Source organism: Phyllobates terribilis, unplaced genomic scaffold (assembly GCF_046119375.1).
Source record: "Phyllobates terribilis strain yellow unplaced genomic scaffold, ASM4611937v1 Scaffold_34__1_contigs__length_13252353, whole genome shotgun sequence".
Lineage (NCBI taxonomy): Eukaryota > Metazoa > Chordata > Amphibia > Anura > Dendrobatidae > Phyllobates > Phyllobates terribilis.
The window spans coordinates 5,098,671-5,116,086 of NW_027362794.1; the positions used below are offsets into that span (position 1 = coordinate 5,098,671).

At 43.1% G+C, this 17,416-nt stretch overlaps 9 non-coding genes across 9 annotated transcripts; all 9 read left to right on the forward strand.

The window, feature by feature from the left end:
* Positions 1-982: 982 nt before the first annotated feature.
* On the forward strand, positions 983-1,173 carry LOC141182510 (U2 spliceosomal RNA). Its single transcript, XR_012257869.1, has one exon. It is a non-coding gene; the product is annotated as a U2 spliceosomal RNA (small nuclear RNA).
* Positions 1,174-7,573: 6,400 nt separating this feature from the next.
* LOC141182001 (U2 spliceosomal RNA) lies at positions 7,574-7,766 on the forward strand. Its single transcript, XR_012257506.1, has one exon. It is a non-coding gene; the product is annotated as a U2 spliceosomal RNA (small nuclear RNA).
* A 1,118-nt stretch (positions 7,767-8,884) lies between these two features.
* Positions 8,885-9,075, forward strand: LOC141181339 (U2 spliceosomal RNA). The gene has a single exon (XR_012256925.1). It is a non-coding gene; the product is annotated as a U2 spliceosomal RNA (small nuclear RNA).
* Positions 9,076-10,192: 1,117 nt separating this feature from the next.
* LOC141181340 (U2 spliceosomal RNA) lies at positions 10,193-10,383 on the forward strand. The gene has a single exon (XR_012256926.1). It is a non-coding gene; the product is annotated as a U2 spliceosomal RNA (small nuclear RNA).
* A 1,115-nt stretch (positions 10,384-11,498) lies between these two features.
* Positions 11,499-11,689, forward strand: LOC141181341 (U2 spliceosomal RNA). Its single transcript, XR_012256927.1, has one exon. It is a non-coding gene; the product is annotated as a U2 spliceosomal RNA (small nuclear RNA).
* Positions 11,690-12,802: 1,113 nt separating this feature from the next.
* On the forward strand, positions 12,803-12,993 carry LOC141181342 (U2 spliceosomal RNA). Its single transcript, XR_012256928.1, has one exon. It is a non-coding gene; the product is annotated as a U2 spliceosomal RNA (small nuclear RNA).
* A 1,120-nt stretch (positions 12,994-14,113) lies between these two features.
* Positions 14,114-14,304, forward strand: LOC141181344 (U2 spliceosomal RNA). Its single transcript, XR_012256929.1, has one exon. It is a non-coding gene; the product is annotated as a U2 spliceosomal RNA (small nuclear RNA).
* A 1,116-nt stretch (positions 14,305-15,420) lies between these two features.
* LOC141181345 (U2 spliceosomal RNA) lies at positions 15,421-15,611 on the forward strand. Its single transcript, XR_012256930.1, has one exon. It is a non-coding gene; the product is annotated as a U2 spliceosomal RNA (small nuclear RNA).
* Positions 15,612-16,731: 1,120 nt separating this feature from the next.
* Positions 16,732-16,922, forward strand: LOC141181819 (U2 spliceosomal RNA). Its single transcript, XR_012257360.1, has one exon. It is a non-coding gene; the product is annotated as a U2 spliceosomal RNA (small nuclear RNA).
* Positions 16,923-17,416: the final 494 nt, after the last annotated feature.

Genomic DNA, 17,416 nt, shown 5'->3' on the forward strand with positions numbered 1-17,416 from the left:
GCAGAAGCCAGATGACAAGCTCATTTTGGTTCAACTTCAGCAACTGTGCATTGCATTGCCATGTAATGTAATGCAATGCTATCTATCTAGCTCTCCCTCTATACTTCCTTTTGGATAAACAGACATATTAGGCAAGCATTTTGGAGCTTTCACCTAAATAACTACAGGTGGTGAGATAAGCTGCACAATATAATTGACCTTTCAGTATATTGTTGCACACACACCATCTATTTAGCAAATGCCCTTGTTATCAACAGCAGCCTTTTAAACTCACCTGAGCTAACAGGTATGTGAGCTGGTTACTCTGCTGCACTTAAAATTTCTTTTTTGGTTTGCTACAATGCCTTTTCTGAAACGTTGTCTCCCTCTGCTGGAACACTGACTTCTTTCATTTAATGCCTGCAGACTATAAAAGAGAAACCAACCCAAAAAGTTTGGTTGATTAGTCTGTGGCATTCTTTTAAACTGTTGCTTATGGCGGTCTCTGTGAGCTTCTCAGTGACATTCAGCCATCCAGGTATCCCGCCTGCAGTAGACGGAATGTGGCAATGGAACGCTGGCTGCGCGTGTCATAATAGGCTCTGAGCCTTTATATACCTGCGCACAGCAGCAGCCACCTTCAGTCTGCTGCTGGACAGCCAGCAGCAGTAGCAGCAGGAGAGGTAATTAATCAGCAACCCTCCTGCTAAGGGTAGACAGCTGCTCGTTCCACCCCCCCCCCCGCCTTAATTGGTTCTCCTCCCTTCCAACGGTGTTGAGGCGGGTGGGAACAGCCGGGGGTTGAGGGTACTGTGCTAAAAGAGGTGGAGTTATGCAGATCTAAAACGCGTGGATTGCAGCAGCAGCAAGCCGAAAAGTGCAGGCATGTGAGGGATCTAGAGGTTGACAGCATGTCTTCTTAACGGGAGTCCAGGTGGCCATCTCCACAAATGGACTTTTCAGAATCCTTGGGTGGCACCGTAGTCGGAAACCAATTCTGGTTATCGCTTCTCGGCCTTTTGGCTAAGATCAAGTGTAGTATCTGTTCTTATCAGTTTAATATCTGATACGTCCCCTATCTGGGGACCATATATTAAATGGATTTTTAGAACAGGGAGATGGAAAAAGAGCTTGCTCTGTCCACTCCACGCATTGACCTGGTATTGCAGTATCTCCAGGACCAGTGCACCCCTTCTTTAATGCAGTTTCTAAAATCAGAAAGAATTGAATTCAATGCTTTTTGTTCATTTGGCTTGTTTGTCGGATTTTGGGATGGACTCTTTGGCTTTGCTTTTCTTCTCCTCATTGGATTTTTCATGTTAAAAGTTGCAGAAGCCAGATGACAAGCTCATTTTGGTTCAACTTCAGCAACTGTGCATTGCATTGCCATGTAATGTAATGCAATGCTATCTATCTAGCTCTCCCTCTATACTTCCTTTTGGATAAACAGACATATTAGGCAAGCATTTTGGAGCTTTCACCTAAATAACTACAGGTGGTGAGATAAGCTGCACAATATAATTGACCTTTCAGTATATTGTTGCACACACACCATCTATTTAGCAAATGCCCTTGTTATCAACAGCAGCCTTTTAAACTCACCTGAGCTAACAGGTATGTGAGCTGGTTACTCTGCTGCGCTTAAAATTTCTTTTTTGGTTTGCTACAATGCCTTTTCTGAAACGTTGTCTCCCTCTGCTGGAACACTGACTTCTTTCATTTAATGCCTGCAGACTATAAAAGAGAAACCAACCCAAAAAGTTTGGTTGATTAGTCTGTGGCATTCTTTTAAACTGTTGCTTATGGCGGTCTCTGTGAGCTTCTCAGTGACATTCAGCCATCCAGGTATCCCGCCTGCAGTAGACGGAATGTGGCAATGGAACGCTGGCTGCGCGTGTCATAATAGGCTCTGAGCCTTTATATACCTGCGCACAGCAGCAGCCACCTTCAGTCTGCTGCTGGACAGCCAGCAGCAGCAGCAGCAGGAGAGGTAATTAATCAGCAACCCTCCTGCTAAGGGTAGACAGCTGCTCGTTCCACCCCACCCCCCCCCCCCCCCCGCCTTAATTGGTTCTCCTCCCTTCCAACGGTGTTGAGGCGGGTGGGAACAGCCGGGGGTTGAGGGTACTGTGCTAAAAGAGGTGGAGTTATGCAGATCTAAAACGCGTGGATTGCAGCAGCAGCAAGCCGAAAAGTGCAGGCATGTGAGGGATCTAGAGGTTGACAGCATGTCTTCTTAACGGGAGTCCAGGTGGCCATCTCCACAAATGGACTTTTCAGAATCCTTGGGTGGCACCGTAGTCGGAAACCAATTCTGGTTATCGCTTCTCGGCCTTTTGGCTACGATCAAGTGCTTTATTGCAGGAGATTGTAGTTGAAGGGTACTCGGGTACCCCTCTCCTTGGCCTGGCAGGATCGTCCACTTTGGTGGACTTAACCTGCTTGCTGCTATTAGGGAGAGGGCTTAGTCCCAGGGTAACGTGTTGCGATCCCCCAGCTTCCAGGTGTCTTTCGCTGCAAGAACACTGGGAGCGCAGATTGCAAGCGGCTGCAATTTGCAACCTTGTTGCGGTTTCCATGGGGGTTGACCCTAACCTCGTGCCTCTTTATGCGAGGCTAAAAAACTCTATCCGAGTTCACTTCACGGCGGGTGGCTCGGATATGAGGAAATTAGGGTATGTAGTCCAGGACGTGCTCAGGAACCTTCTTGGCGTGCAGAGGAATGAAATTCTGTCCATCCAGGATTATCCTAGAAGAGGTGACTATGACATCACATTCACCGGAGAAGGTATTTTCAGAGATGTTCTAGAAAAGTTAAAAAAAGTTGAAAATAGTCCTGTTCTGAAAGGGATACAAATTGTTGAGCACGTCCTGGATGAGGTAAGACTTGTTGTCGTAAAAGTATTTTCGCCTTTTGTTTCTGCTCCAGAAATTATGTCATTTTTAGCAATTTATTTTAAAAGTGTTAAATGTATTGGGAAGATACTTAATGAATATAACATATGGACATCTAAGTGGAAATTTCTTGTGAAGTGTATAAGAGATCCAAATACACCAGGTGGTATACGGCTTCCCCCTGCCCGTTTTAAAATTGGACAAACAAATGGGGATTTCTTCTTTTCTGGGATGCCAGTATATTGCAGAAATTGTGGGCGCTATGGTCATTCAAAAGAAAACTGTAATGTATCATGTAGAAATTGTGCTAGTGAAGAACATGAGACAAAAGAATGCCCTAAGGAAAAGAAATGTAGTTTTTGCCAGACTCCAGGTCACTTTTATTTTTCTTGCCCTCACAGATTTCGGGAAGATGAGCAAAAGGGAAAGTCCAAGACGTCCGACCAAGGACCAAAAGATCAGACCACCCCTCAGGAGGAGGAACAACAACCTGGAGCCTCTGGAGACAATAAGGGCGTACCAAATAGTGAAATGTCTCCAGAGTCTATGACAGGTAAAATACCAAATCCCAAAACCTGGCTGCAGGACCTGCGAGAGTCCAAAAGGAGGGCTGAGAAGGAGCAGAAGGGCACTACTGGTAAGGTCAAAAGGGACCGGCAAAAGGCCGACGCAGAAGCCCATGCCCAGTCTGGGTCTCCTAGGGCTGAGGGCGCTGAGTGGATAAAGGTGGGTCCTAAGAAAAAGAAAAAGGGTGGTTCGGAGGAGGCAGCAGGAGGTGAACAGATGGACACTTCTTCAGAAGGGGACGTGGACGCTGGACCCTCAGGGGTTTCGGTCTCCGCTGCTACAGGTGGGGACCGGGATCTTGCTGCCTCTGAAGAGTCAGAGGCTCTGCCTTGTGCGCAACCTCCTCCTATAGGACGACCTTCTACAGGTCAAACAGGGGCGGCGGAACCCCTCGGGGACCCACCTGATGAGGAACTGCATGGCCAGCCAATGGAGACCCAGCGGGTTCTGCCAGCCAGCCCTCCGAGCTATGCCAGTGTAGCGTCGGGTTTATATAAATGTGGTAATCTTTCCTCCTCCACGGAGACTCTCGTGACGATACTATCAGATGAGGAGGGAGGCGCAAGCCCAGTGGTCTGATCAGGTTCATCGGACAGGTAAATCCGTTGCTCTTAGTTACCTAAGTAAAATTTCTACATTTTCTAATGATGGCTGAACTCAAAGGTATTTCCCTCAACGTGAGAGGCATAAAATCTAACACGAGAAGAACTGCTCTTTTTAATTTTTTTACGTGTTTTACTGCATCTGTATTTTTTCTGCAAGAATGTAATATCCCACATGAAATGTCATATCAAAAATATAAAGATGAGTGGAAGTGTGGGCCATCTGTCTGGTCCGGATCGAATGCTGCAGGATCAGCGGGTGTAGCCATACTTTTTAAAGGGAACGTTTTAATTGATTTTATTCAGGAAATTTTACCAGGTCGTATTTTATTAGTGAAAGCTTTTATTGATGGTATTAGATGGCAGTTTTTAAATTTTTATGGATCCCCAGAGAAAAATGAAAGAGCCGAAATGCTTGATCTTTTACCTTTATTTATTAATAACTCTGAACCTTTTATCTTAGCAGGGGATTTTAATTGTGTTTTAAAAGGTGAAAACCAGCGCTCCAGCTCTGTAAGCAGGAACTACGATAAAACCTCAGGTATGCTACATGATATAGTCAAAGATGCTAAATTGATAGACATATATAAAGAGTGTCATAGTGACAGCCCAGAGGACGCCGGTTTCACTTGGAGCAATGCTAATTGTAGCTCTAGGATTGATTTTATTTTTGGTTCAGACAAAACAATACCTGCCAAATGTGAAGTTTTAACTAATATATTTTCAGACCATAAACTTTTATCCTTTACCATAAAAGTAAATGACAACAAAAAATGTGGTAAGAAAAGCTGGAAAATGAACGTATCCCTTTTAACTGACCCGCAGATTTTATCAGATTTTATTGAGTTTTATAGGAAATGTAGAAAAGGGAAAAAAACAAATGAGACTATGAGTGTATGGTGGGATAGAATGAAAGTAAAAATAAAAGACTTTTTTATTAAAAAGAGTATATGTAGAGCCAAAGAAAAATATGAAGAATATAGAATTTTAAATACCCGCCTACAAACATTATTTAAGCTCAGAGACAATGGGATAGATGTACAACTTGATATTTCAAACTTAAAAGAAGAGATTTCAAAATGGCTAGAACAAAAAGGAAAAGAGATAATTTTTCGTTCTAGAGTACAACATATAGAAGAAAATGAAAGGTGTTCCAGATATTTTTTTAGGAAAAATAAAAAAGAAAAAGTGATAATTGACCATATAGATGGTGAGAATAATATAAAAAATATGCTGGGTAAAGTTGAGGTTTTTTTTTCTAATCTTTTTAATGGAAAAAATATAGATAATAAATTAATGGATGATTCGCTGAAAGGACTAACGGCTGTTTTAGATCCCGCATCCCAAGAGTTTTTATCCCAAGTTTTAACGGAACAAGAAGTATTAAAAACTATTAAAAGTTTTAAAAATGGAAAGGTCCCTGGTCCTGATGGCATCCCAATAGAATTTTATGTATGTTTTTATGATATTTTAAAAGATGATTTGTTTTATTTGTTTACTGAGGTTTTTAATAATAAGGTTTTATTAAATTCCTGGAAGAAAGGTGAAGTCTCCCTCCTATACAAAAAAGGTGATAAATCAAAATTAGAAAACTGGAGACCAATAACACTTTTAAATTGTGACTATAAAATAATGGCTAAAATTTGTGCAAATCGTCTAAAAGAAGTCATCAGCAAAGTTATTCATTCTAATCAAGTGTGTGGGGTGCCAGGGCGCAGTATATGGGACAATCTGAATTTAGTGAAAGACTGTATTGAGGATGTGAAAGACAGAAAGGGGAAAATGGCGATTTTATCTATTGATTTTGAAAAAGCATTTGACCGTGTCTCACACTTTTATCTTTTTAAAGTTTTAGAGAAAATGGGCATACCAGAAGGGTTTTTACTATCGCTTAAAGCATTTTACAAGGATTGTACAAGTAAGATTTTAGTGAATGGTTTTAAGACACAAGAGGTATTTTTACGGTCAGGGGTGAAACAGGGATGCCCTCTGTCCCCCCTACTGTTTATCTGTGCACTGGAACCAATGTTATGTGCAATACGCCAAAATAAACAGATATGCGGTGTCCCTCTGCCTGGAAGCGGTGGTTTGGAGGCCAAGGTTGTAGGCTACATGGATGACGTGGCGGTCTTGTGTACAGATGCACCATCACTTACGGCCACTCTCCATCAAGTGCAATCCTTTTGTCTAGCTTCTGGTTTTAAAATCAATTTTAATAAGTGTAACATTTTAAGTGTTGGGGGGATGATTTTACGTGATGTACCAATTAATGTCTCCGAATCCATTTCCATTTTAGGTATATCATTCACTGAAAATAATGATGGTTATAATAGTTGGGAAACAGTTACACAGAAAGTAAATACGAAAATATGTATGTGGAACATGAGGAGACTTACAATGGAGGGTAAAGTATTGGTTTTAAAGATGGTGATTTTACCTCTTTTATTGTATCTTAGCATGGTTTTCCCCCCGCCTGTTAATGTTTTAAAAAAGATAACCAAAACCTGTTTTACCTTCTTTTGGAACTCAAAAATGGAAAAGCTGAAAAGAGAAATCATGATGAAATCAAAAGTAAAAGGTGGTAAAGATTTTCCAGATTTTAATAGGTTTCTTTTAATCCATCTGTTCGTTTACTGTTTTAATGCCCTTTTTAAGAATCACTATTGGTCCTTTTTTATGCGTTTTAATACAGGATTTTTTATGAGAAAGTTTGGATGGTATGAAGTTAATATATCTGCGCCCCATGCTTTTAATTTGTCGAAGCATTATGAGATTTTAAGGAAAATAGTGTCCGATTTTAATTTAGGGACTAAGAAAATAGAGGAATTAAGAAATAGTAAGAAACTAATTAAAGAAATACGTAAAAGTGAGGAAATATGTAATGTTGACAGATATGATGATGACAAATCTATGTCTATCTGGAAAATGATTAACGTTTTTTATCTTTTTAATGAACAGAGAGATCTGGCTTGGAGTTGCATGCACCGCTGTCTTCCTTGCCGGGCATTCCAATACAGAAGAGGATTTGTGAGGTCTGCCATCTGCCCAAGAGCCGGATGCCAAGACGAGGAAACGGTGGAACATCTATTATGGACATGTAATTTTGCAAAGGATTTCTGGAGAAGACTGCTCCCCCTACTGGAAAGGGTGGCAGACCTCAAGGACTTTACATATAAAACTGTGCTATACGGACTTATGGAATGCCCCACAATGGACCAGTACACAATGGCTTGGAAGACAGTGAACTGCGCCAAGTCATCTCTCTGGAAAGCGCGCAATATTGCTATTTTTAAACAAGATGTTTTATCAGTGAATGATGTTTTAAGTTTATGTTTATGTGAAATGTATACTTATTATTTAATTGACAAAAAGAAGAATGTACATATTTCCAAAAAATGGCTTGTTGACCAATGGAACCTAATTATTTAAAATCTTTGTATTTTTTTGTTTTGTAAATTTCATTTGTCTTTTAACGTTTGGTATTTGTCTAATTATGCTTGTAATTTGTTAAAGTTTTAATAAACGGTTTTATCCCTCTGCAGGGGATAGCCAAATTAAAAAAAAAAAAAATCTGTTCTTATCAGTTTAATATCTGATACGTCCCCTATCTGGGGACCATATATTAAATGGATTTTTAGAACAGGGAGATGGAAAAAGAGCTTGCTCTGTCCACTCCACGCATTGACCTGGTATTGCAGTATCTCCAGGACCGGTGCACCCCTTCTTTAATGCAGTTTCTAAAATCAGAAAGAATTGAATTCAATGCTTTTTGTTCATTTGGCTTGTTTGTCGGATTTTGGGATGGACTCTTTGGCTTTGCTTTTCTTCTCCTCATTGGATTTTTCATGTTAAAAGTTGCAGAAGCCAGATGACAAGCTCATTTTGGTTCAACTTCAGCAACTGTGCATTGCATTGCCATGTAATGTAATGCAATGCTATCTATCTAGCTCTCCCTCTATACTTCCTTTTGGATAAACAGACATATTAGGCAAGCATTTTGGAGCTTTCACCTAAATAACTACAGGTGGTGAGATAAGCTGCACAATATAATTGACCTTTCAGTATATTGTTGCACACACACCATCTATTTAGCAAATGCCCTTGTTATCAACAGCAGCCTTTTAAACTCACCTGAGCTAACAGGTATGTGAGCTGGTTACTCTGCTGCGCTTAAAATTTCTTTTTTGGTTTGCTACAATGCCTTTTCTGAAACGTTGTCTCCCTCTACTGGAACACTGACTTCTTTCATTTAATGCCTGCAGACTATAAAAGAGAAACCAACCCAAAAAGTTTGGTTGATTAGTCTGTGGCATTCTTTTAAACTGTTGCTTATGGCGGTCTCTGTGAGCTTCTCAGTGACATTCAGCCATCCAGGTATCCCGCCTGCAGTAGACGGAATGTGGCAATGGAACGCTGGCTGCGCGTGTCATAATAGGGTCTGAGCCTTTATATACCTGCGCACAGCAGCAGCCACCTTCAGTCTGCTGCTGGACAGCCAGCAGCAGCAGCAGCAGGAGAGGTAATTAATCAGCAACCCTCCTGCTAAGGGTAGACAGCTGCTCGTTCCACCCCCCCCCCCCCGCCTTAATTGGTTCTCCTCCCTTCCAACGGTGTTGAGGCGGGTGGGAACAGCCGGGGGTTGAGGGTACTGTGCTAAAAGAGGTGGAGTTATGCAGATCTAAAACGCGTGGATTGCAGCAGCAGCAAGCCGAAAAGTGCAGGCATGTGAGGGATCTAGAGGTTGACAGCATGTCTTCTTAACGGGAGTCCAGGTGGCCATCTCCACAAATGGACTTTTCAGAATCCTTGGGTGGCACCGTAGTCGGAAACCAATTCTGGTTATCGCTTCTCGGCCTTTTGGCTAAGATCAAGTGTAGTATCTGTTCTTATCAGTTTAATATCTGATACGTCCCCTATCTGGGGACCATATATTAAATGGATTTTTAGAACAGGGAGATGGAAAAAGAGCTTGCTCTGTCCACTCCACGCATTGACCTGGTATTGCAGTATCTCCAGGACCGGTGCACCCCTTCTTTAATGCAGTTTCTAAAATCAGAAAGAATTGAATTCAATGCTTTTTGTTCATTTGGCTTGTTTGTCGGATTTTGGGATGGACTCTTTGGCTTTGCTTTTCTTCTCCTCATTGGATTTTTCATGTTAAAAGTTGCAGAAGCCAGATGACAAGCTCATTTTGGTTCAACTTCAGCAACTGTGCATTGCATTGCCATGTAATCTAATGCAATGCTATCTATCTAGCTCTCCCTCTATACTTCCTTTTGGATAAATAGACATATTAGGCAAGCATTTTGGAGCTTTCACCTAAATAACTACAGGTGGTGAGATAAGCTGCACAATATAATTGACCTTTCAGTATATTGTTGCACACACACCATCTATTTAGCAAATGCCCTTGTTATCAACAGCAGCCTTTTAAACTCACCTGAGCTAACAGGTATGTGAGCTGGTTACTCTGCTGCGCTTAAAATTTCTTTTTTGGTTTGCTACAATGCCTTTTCTGAAACGTTGTCTCCCTCTGCTGGAACACTGACTTCTTTCATTTAATGCCTGCAGACTATAAAAGAGAAACCAATCCAAAAAGTTTGGTTGATTAGTCTGTGGCATTCTTTTAAACTGTTGCTTATGGCGGTCTCTGTGAGCTTCTCAGTGACATTCAGCCATCCAGGTATCCCGCCTGCAGTAGACGGAATGTGGCAATGGAACGCTGGCTGCGCGTGTCATAATAGGCTCTGAGCCTTTATATACCTGCGCACAGCAGCAGCCACCTTCAGTCTGCTGCTGGACAGCCAGCAGCAGCAGCAGGAGAGGTAATTAATCAGCAACCCTCTTGCTAAGGGTAGACAGCTGCTCGTTCCACCCCCCCCCCCCCCCGCCTTAATTGGTTCTCCTCCCTTCCAACGGTGTTGAGGCGGGTGGGAACAGCCGGGGGTTGAGGGTACTGTGCTAAAAGAGGTGGAGTTATGCAGATCTAAAACGCGTGGATTGCAGCAGCAGCAAGCCGAAAAGTGCAGGCATGTGAGGGATCTAGAGGTTGACAGCATGTCTTCTTAACGGGAGTCCAGGTGGCCATCTCCACAAATGGACTTTTCAGAATCCTTGGGTGGCACCGTAGTCGGAAACCAATTCTGGTTATCGCTTCTCGGCCTTTTGGCTAAGATCAAGTGTAGTATCTGTTCTTATCAGTTTAATATCTGATACGTCCCCTATCTGGGGACCATATATTAAATGGATTTTTAGAACAGGGAGATGGAAAAAGAGCTTGCTCTGTCCACTCCACGCATTGACCTGGTATTGCAGTATCTCCAGGACCGGTGCACCCCTTCTTTAATGCAGTTTCTAAAATCAGAAAGAATTGAATTCAATGCTTTTTGTTCATTTGGCTTGTTTGTCGGATTTTGGGATGGACTCTTTGGCTTTGCTTTTCTTCTCCTCATTGGATTTTTCATGTTAAAAGTTGCAGAAGCCAGATGACAAGCTCATTTTGGTTCAACTTCAGCAACTGTGCATTGCATTGCCATGTAATGTAATGCAATGCTATCTATCTAGCTCTCTCTCTATACTTCCTTTTGGATAAACAGACATATTAGGCAAGCATTTTGGAGCTTTCACCTAAATAACTACAGGTGGTGAGATAAGCTGCACAATATAATTGACCTTTCAGTATATTGTTGCACACACACCATCTATTTAGCAAATGCCCTTGTTATCAACAGCAGCCTTTTAAACTCACCTGAGCTAACAGGTATGTGCGCTGGTTACTCTGCTGCGCTTAAAATTTCTTTTTTGGTTTGCTACAATGCCTTTTCTGAAACGTTGTCTCCCTCTGCTGGAACACTGACTTCTTTCATTTAATGCCTGCAGACTATTAAAGAGAAACCAACCCAAAAAGTTTGGTTGATTAGTCTGTGGCATTCTTTTAAACTGTTGCTTATGGCGGTCTCTGTGAGCTTCTCAGTGACATTCAGCCATCCAGGTATCCCGCCTGCAGTAGACGGAATGTGGCAATGGAACGCTGGCTGCGCGTGTCATAATAGGCTCTGAGCCTTTATATACCTGCGCACAGCAGCAGCCACCTTCAGTCTGCTGCTGGACAGCCAGCAGCAGCAGAGCAGGAGAGGTAATTAATCAGCAACCCTCCTGCTAAGGGTAGACAGCTGCTCGTTCCACCCCCCCCCCCGCCTTAATTGGTTCTCCTCCCTTCCAACGGTGTTGAGGCGGGTGGGAACAGCCGGGGGTTGAGGGTACTGTGCTAAAAGAGGTGGAGTTATGCAGATCTAAAACGCGTGGATTGCAGCAGCAGCAAGCCGAAAAGTGCAGGCATGTGAGGGATCTAGAGGTTGACAGCATGTCTTCTTAACGGGAGTCCAGGTGGCCATCTCCACAAATTAACTTTTCAGAATCCTTGGGTGGCACCGTAGTCGGAAACCAATTCTGGTTATCGCTTCTCGGCCTTTTGGCTAAGATCAAGTGTAGTATCTGTTCTTATCAGTTTAATATCTGATACGTCCCCTATCTGGGGACCATATATTAAATGGATTTTTAGAACAGGGAGATGGAAAAAGAGCTTGCTCTGTCCACTCCACGCATTGACCTGGTATTGCAGTATCTCCAGGACCGGTGCACCCCTTCTTTAATGCAGTTTCTAAAATCAGAAAGAATTGAATTCAATGCTTTTTGTTCATTTGGCTTGTTTGTCGGATTTTGGGATGGACTCTTTGGCTTTGCTTTTCTTCTCCTCATTGGATTTTTCATGTTAAAAGTTGCAGAAGCCAGATGACAAGCTCATTTTGGTTCAACTTCAGCAACTGTGCATTGCATTGCCATGTAATGTAATGCAATGCTATCTATCTAGCTCTCCCTCTATACTTCCTTTTGGATAAACAGACATATTAGGCAAGCATTTTGGAGCTTTCACCTAAATAACTACAGGTGGTGAGATAAGCTGCACAATATAATTGACCTTTCAGTATATTGTTGCACACACACCATCTATTTAGCAAATGCCCTTGTTATCAACAGCAGCCTTTTAAACTCACCTGAGCTAACAGGTATGTGAGCTGGTTACTCTGCTGCGCTTAAAATTTCTTTTTTGGTTTGCTACAATGCCTTTTCTGAAACGTTGTCTCCCTCTGCTGGAACACTGACTTCTTTCATTTAATGCCTGCAGACTATAAAAGAGAAACCAACCCAAAAAGTTTGGTTGATTAGTCTGTGGCATTCTTTTAAACTGTTGCTTATGGCGGTCTCTGTGAGCTTCTCAGTGACATTCAGCCATCCAGGTATCCCGCCTGCAGTAGACGGAATGTGGCAATGGAACGCTGGCTGCGCGTGTCATAATAGGCTCTGAGCCTTTATATACCTGCGCACAGCAGCAGCCACCTTCAGTCTGCTGCTGGACAGCCAGCAGCAGCAGCAGCAGGAGAGGTAATTAATCAGCAACCCTCCTGCTAAGGGTAGACAGCTGCTCGTTCCACCCCCCCCGCCTTAATTGGTTCTCCTCCCTTCCAACGGTGTTGAGGCGGGTGGGAACAGCCGGGGGTTGAGGGTACTGTGCTAAAAGAGGTGGAGTTATGCAGATCTAAAACGCGTGGATTGCAGCAGCAGCAAGCCGAAAAGTGCAGGCATGTGAGGGATCTAGAGGTTGACAGCATGTCTTCTTAACGGGAGTCCAGGTGGCCATCTCCACAAATGGACTTTTCAGAATCCTTGGGTGGCACCGTAGTCGGAAACCAATTCTGGTTATCGCTTCTCGGCCTTTTGGCTAAGATCAAGTGTAGTATCTGTTCTTATCAGTTTAATATCTGATACGTCCCCTATCTGGGGACCATATATTAAATGGATTTTTAGAACAGGGAGATGGAAAAAGAGCTTGCTCTGTCCACTCCACGCATTGACCTGGTATTGCAGTATCTCCAGGACCGGTGCACCCCTTCTTTAATGCAGTTTCTAAAATCAGAAAGAATTGAATTCAATGCTTTTTGTTCATTTGGCTTGTTTGTCGGATTTTGGGATGGACTCTTTGGCTTTGCTTTTCTTCTCCTCATTGGATTTTTCATGTTAAAAGTTGCAGAAGCCAGATGACAAGCTCATTTTGGTTCAACTTCAGCAACTGTGCATTGCATTGCCATGTAATGTAATGCAATGCTATCTATCTAGCTCTCCCTCTATACTTCCTTTTGGATAAACAGACATATTAGGCAAGCATTTTGGAGCTTTCACCTAAATAACTACAGGTGGTGAGATAAGCTGCACAATATAATTGACCTTTCAGTATATTGTTGCACACACACCATCTATTTAGCAAATGCCCTTGTTATCAACAGCAGCCTTTTAAACTCACCTGAGCTAACAGGTATGTGAGCTGGTTACTCTGCTGCGCTTAAAATTTCTTTTTTGGTTTGCTACAATGCCTTTTCTGAAACGTTGTCTCCCTCTGCTGGAACACTGACTTCTTTCATTTAATGCCTGCAGACTATAAAAGAGAAACCAACCCAAAAAGTTTGGTTGATTAGTCTGTGGCATTCTTTTAAACTGTTGCTTATGGCGGTCTCTGTGAGCTTCTCAGTGACATTCAGCCATCCAGGTATCCCGCCTGCAGTAGACGGAATGTGGCAATGGAACGCTGGCTGCGCGTGTCATAATAGGCTCTGAGCCTTTATATACCTGCGCACAGCAGCAGCCACCTTCAGTCTGCTGCTGGACAGCCAGCAGCAGCAGCAGCAGCAGGAGAGGTAATTAATCAGCAACCCTCCTGCTAAGGGTAGACAGCTGCTCGTTCCACCCCCCCCCCCCGCCTTAATTGGTTCTCCTCCCTTCCAACGGTGTTGAGGCGGGTGGGAACAGCCGGGGGTTGAGGGTACTGTGCTAAAAGAGGTGGAGTTATGCAGATCTAAAACGCGTGGATTGCAGCAGCAGCAAGCCGAAAAGTGCAGGCATGTGAGGGATCTAGAGGTTGACAGCATGTCTTCTTAACGGGAGTCCAGGTGGCCATCTCCACAAATGGACTTTTCAGAATCCTTGGGTGGCACCGTAGTCGGAAACCAATTCTGGTTATCGCTTCTCGGCCTTTTGGCTAAGATCAAGTGTAGTATCTGTTCTTATCAGTTTAATATCTGATACGTCCCCTATCTGGGGACCATATATTAAATGGATTTTTAGAACAGGGAGATGGAAAAAGAGCTTGCTCTGTCCACTCCACGCATTGACCTGGTATTGCAGTATCTCCAGGACCGGTGCACCCCTTCTTTAATGCAGTTTCTAAAATCAGAAAGAATTGAATTCAATGCTTTTTGTTCATTTGGCTTGTTTGTCGGATTTTGGGATGGACTCTTTGGCTTTGCTTTTCTTCTCCTCATTGGATTTTTCATGTTAAAAGTTGCAGAAGCCAGATGACAAGCTCATTTTGGTTCAACTTCAGCAACTGTGCATTGCATTGCCATGTAATGTAATGCAATGCTATCTATCTAGCTCTCCCTCTATACTTCCTTTTGGATAAACAGACATATTAGGCAAGCATTTTGGAGCTTTCACCTAAATAACTACAGGTGGTGAGATAAGCTGCACAATATAATTGACCTTTCAGTATATTGTTGCACACACACCATCTATTTAGCAAATGCCCTTGTTATCAACAGCAGCCTTTTAAACTCACCTGAGCTAACAGGTATGTGAGCTGGTTACTCTGCTGCGCTTAAAATTTCTTTTTTGGTTTGCTACAATGCGTTTTCTGAAACGTTGTCTCCCTCTGCTGGAACACTGACTTCTTTCATTTAATGCCTGCAGACTATAAAAGAGAAACCAACCCAAAAAGTTTGGTTGATTAGTCTGTGGCATTCTTTCAAACTGTTGCTTATGGCGGTCTAAGTGAGCTTCTCAGTGACATTCAGCCATCCAGGTATCCCGCCTGCAGTAGACGGAATGTGGCAATGGAACGCTGGCTGCGCGTGTCATAATAGGCTCTGAGCCTTTATATACCTGCGCACAGCAGCAGCCACCTTCAGTCTGCTGCTGGACAGCCAGCAGCAGCAGCAGCAGGAGAGGTAATTAATCAGCAACCCTCCTGCTAAGGGTAGACAGCTGCTCGTTCCACCCCCCCCCCCGCCTTAATTGGTTCTCCTCCCTTCCAACGGTGTTGAGGCGGGTGGGAACAGCCGGGGGTTGAGGGTACTGTGCTAAAAGAGGTGGAGTTATGCAGATCTAAAACGCGTGGATTGCAGCAGCAGCAAGCCGAAAAGTGCAGGCATGTGAGGGATCTAGAGGTTGACAGCATGTCTTCTTAACGGGAGTCCAGGTGGCCATCTCCACAAATGGACTTTTCAGAATCCTTGGGTGGCACCGTAGTCGGAAACCAATTCTGGTTATCGCTTCTCGGCCTTTTGGCTAAGATCAAGTGTAGTATCTGTTCTTATCAGTTTAATATCTGATACGTCCCCTATCTGGGGACCATATATTAAATGGATTTTTAGAACAGGGAGATGGAAAAAGAGCTTGCTCTGTCCACTCCACGCATTGACCTGGTATTGCAGTATCTCCAGGACCGGTGCACCCCTTCTTTAATGCAGTTTCTAAAATCAGAAAGAATTGAATTCAATGCTTTTTGTTCATTTGGCTTGTTTGTCGGATTTTGGGATGGACTCTTTGGCTTTGCTTTTCTTCTCCTCATTGGATTTTTCATGTTAAAAGTTGCAGAAGCCAGATGACAAGCTCATTTTGGTTCAACTTCAGCAACTGTGCATTGCATTGCCATGTAATGTAATGCAATGCTATCTATCTAGCTCTCCCTCTATACTTCCTTTTGGATAAACAGACATATTAGGCAAGCATTTTGGAGCTTTCACCTAAATAACTACAGGTGGTGAGATAAGCTGCACAATATAATTGACCTTTCAGTATATTGTTGCACACACACCATCTATTTAGCAAATGCCCTTGTTATCAACAGCAGCCTTTTAAACTCACCTGAGCTAACAGGTATGTGAGCTGGTTACTCTGCTGCGCTTAAAATTTCTTTTTTGGTTTGCTACAATGCCTTTTCTGAAACGTTGTCTCCCTCTGCTGGAACACTGACTTCTTTCATTTAATGCCTGCAGACTATAAAAGAGAAACCAACCCAAAAAGTTTGGTTGATTAGTCTGTGGCATTCTTTTAAACTGTTGCTTATGGCAGTCTCTGTGAGCTTCTCAGTGACATTCAGCCATCCAGGTATCCCGCCTGCAGTAGACGGAATGTGGCAATGGAACGCTGGCTGCGCGTGTCATAATAGGCTCTGAGCCTTTATATACCTGCGCACAGCAGCAGCCACCTTCAGTCTGCTGCTGGACAGCCAGCAGCAGCAGCAGCAGGAGAGGTAATTAATCAGCAACCCTCCTGCTAAGGGTAGACAGCTGCTAGTTCCACCCCCACCCCCACCCGCCTTAATTGGTTCTCCTCCCTTCCAACGGTGTTGAGGCGGGTGGGAACAGCCGGGGGTTGAGGGTACTGTGCTAAAAGAGGTGGAGTTATGCAGATCTAAAACGCGTGGATTGCAGCAGCAGCAAGCCGAAAAGTGCAGGCATGTGAGGGATCTAGAGGTTGACAGCATGTCTTCTTAACGGGAGTCCAGGTGGCCATCTCCACAAATGGACTTTTCAGAATCCTTGGGTGGCACCGTAGTCGGAAACCAATTCTGGTTATCGCTTCTCGGCCTTTTGGCTAAGATCAAGTGTAGTATCTGTTCTTATCAGTTTAATATCTGATACGTCCCCTATCTGGGGACCATATATTAAATGGATTTTTAGAACAGGGAGATGGAAAAAGAACTTGCTCTGTCCACTCCACGCATTGACCTGGTATTACAGTATCTCCAGGACCGGTGCACCCCTTCTTTAATGCAGTTTCTAAAATCAGAAAGAATTGAATTCAATGCTTTTTGTTCATTTGGCTTGTTTGTCGGATTTTGGGATGGACTCTTTGGCTTTGCTTTTCTTCTCCTCATTGGATTTTTCATGTTAAAAGTTGCAGAAGCCAGATGACAAGCTCATTTTGGTTCAACTTCAGCAACTGTGCATTGCATTGCCATGTAATGTAATGCAATGCTATCTATCTAGCTCTCCCTCTATACTTCCTTTTGGATAAACAGACATATTAGGCAAGCATTTTCGAGCTTTCACCTAAATGACTACAGGTGGTGAGATAAGCTGCACAATATAATTGACCTTTCAGTATATTGTTGCACACACACCATCTATTTAGCAAATGCCCTTGTTATCAACAGCAGCCTTTTAAACTCACCTGAGCTAACAGGTATGTGAGCTGGTTACTCTGCTGCGCTTAAAATTTCTTTTTTGGTTTGCTACAATGCCTTTTCTGAAACGTTG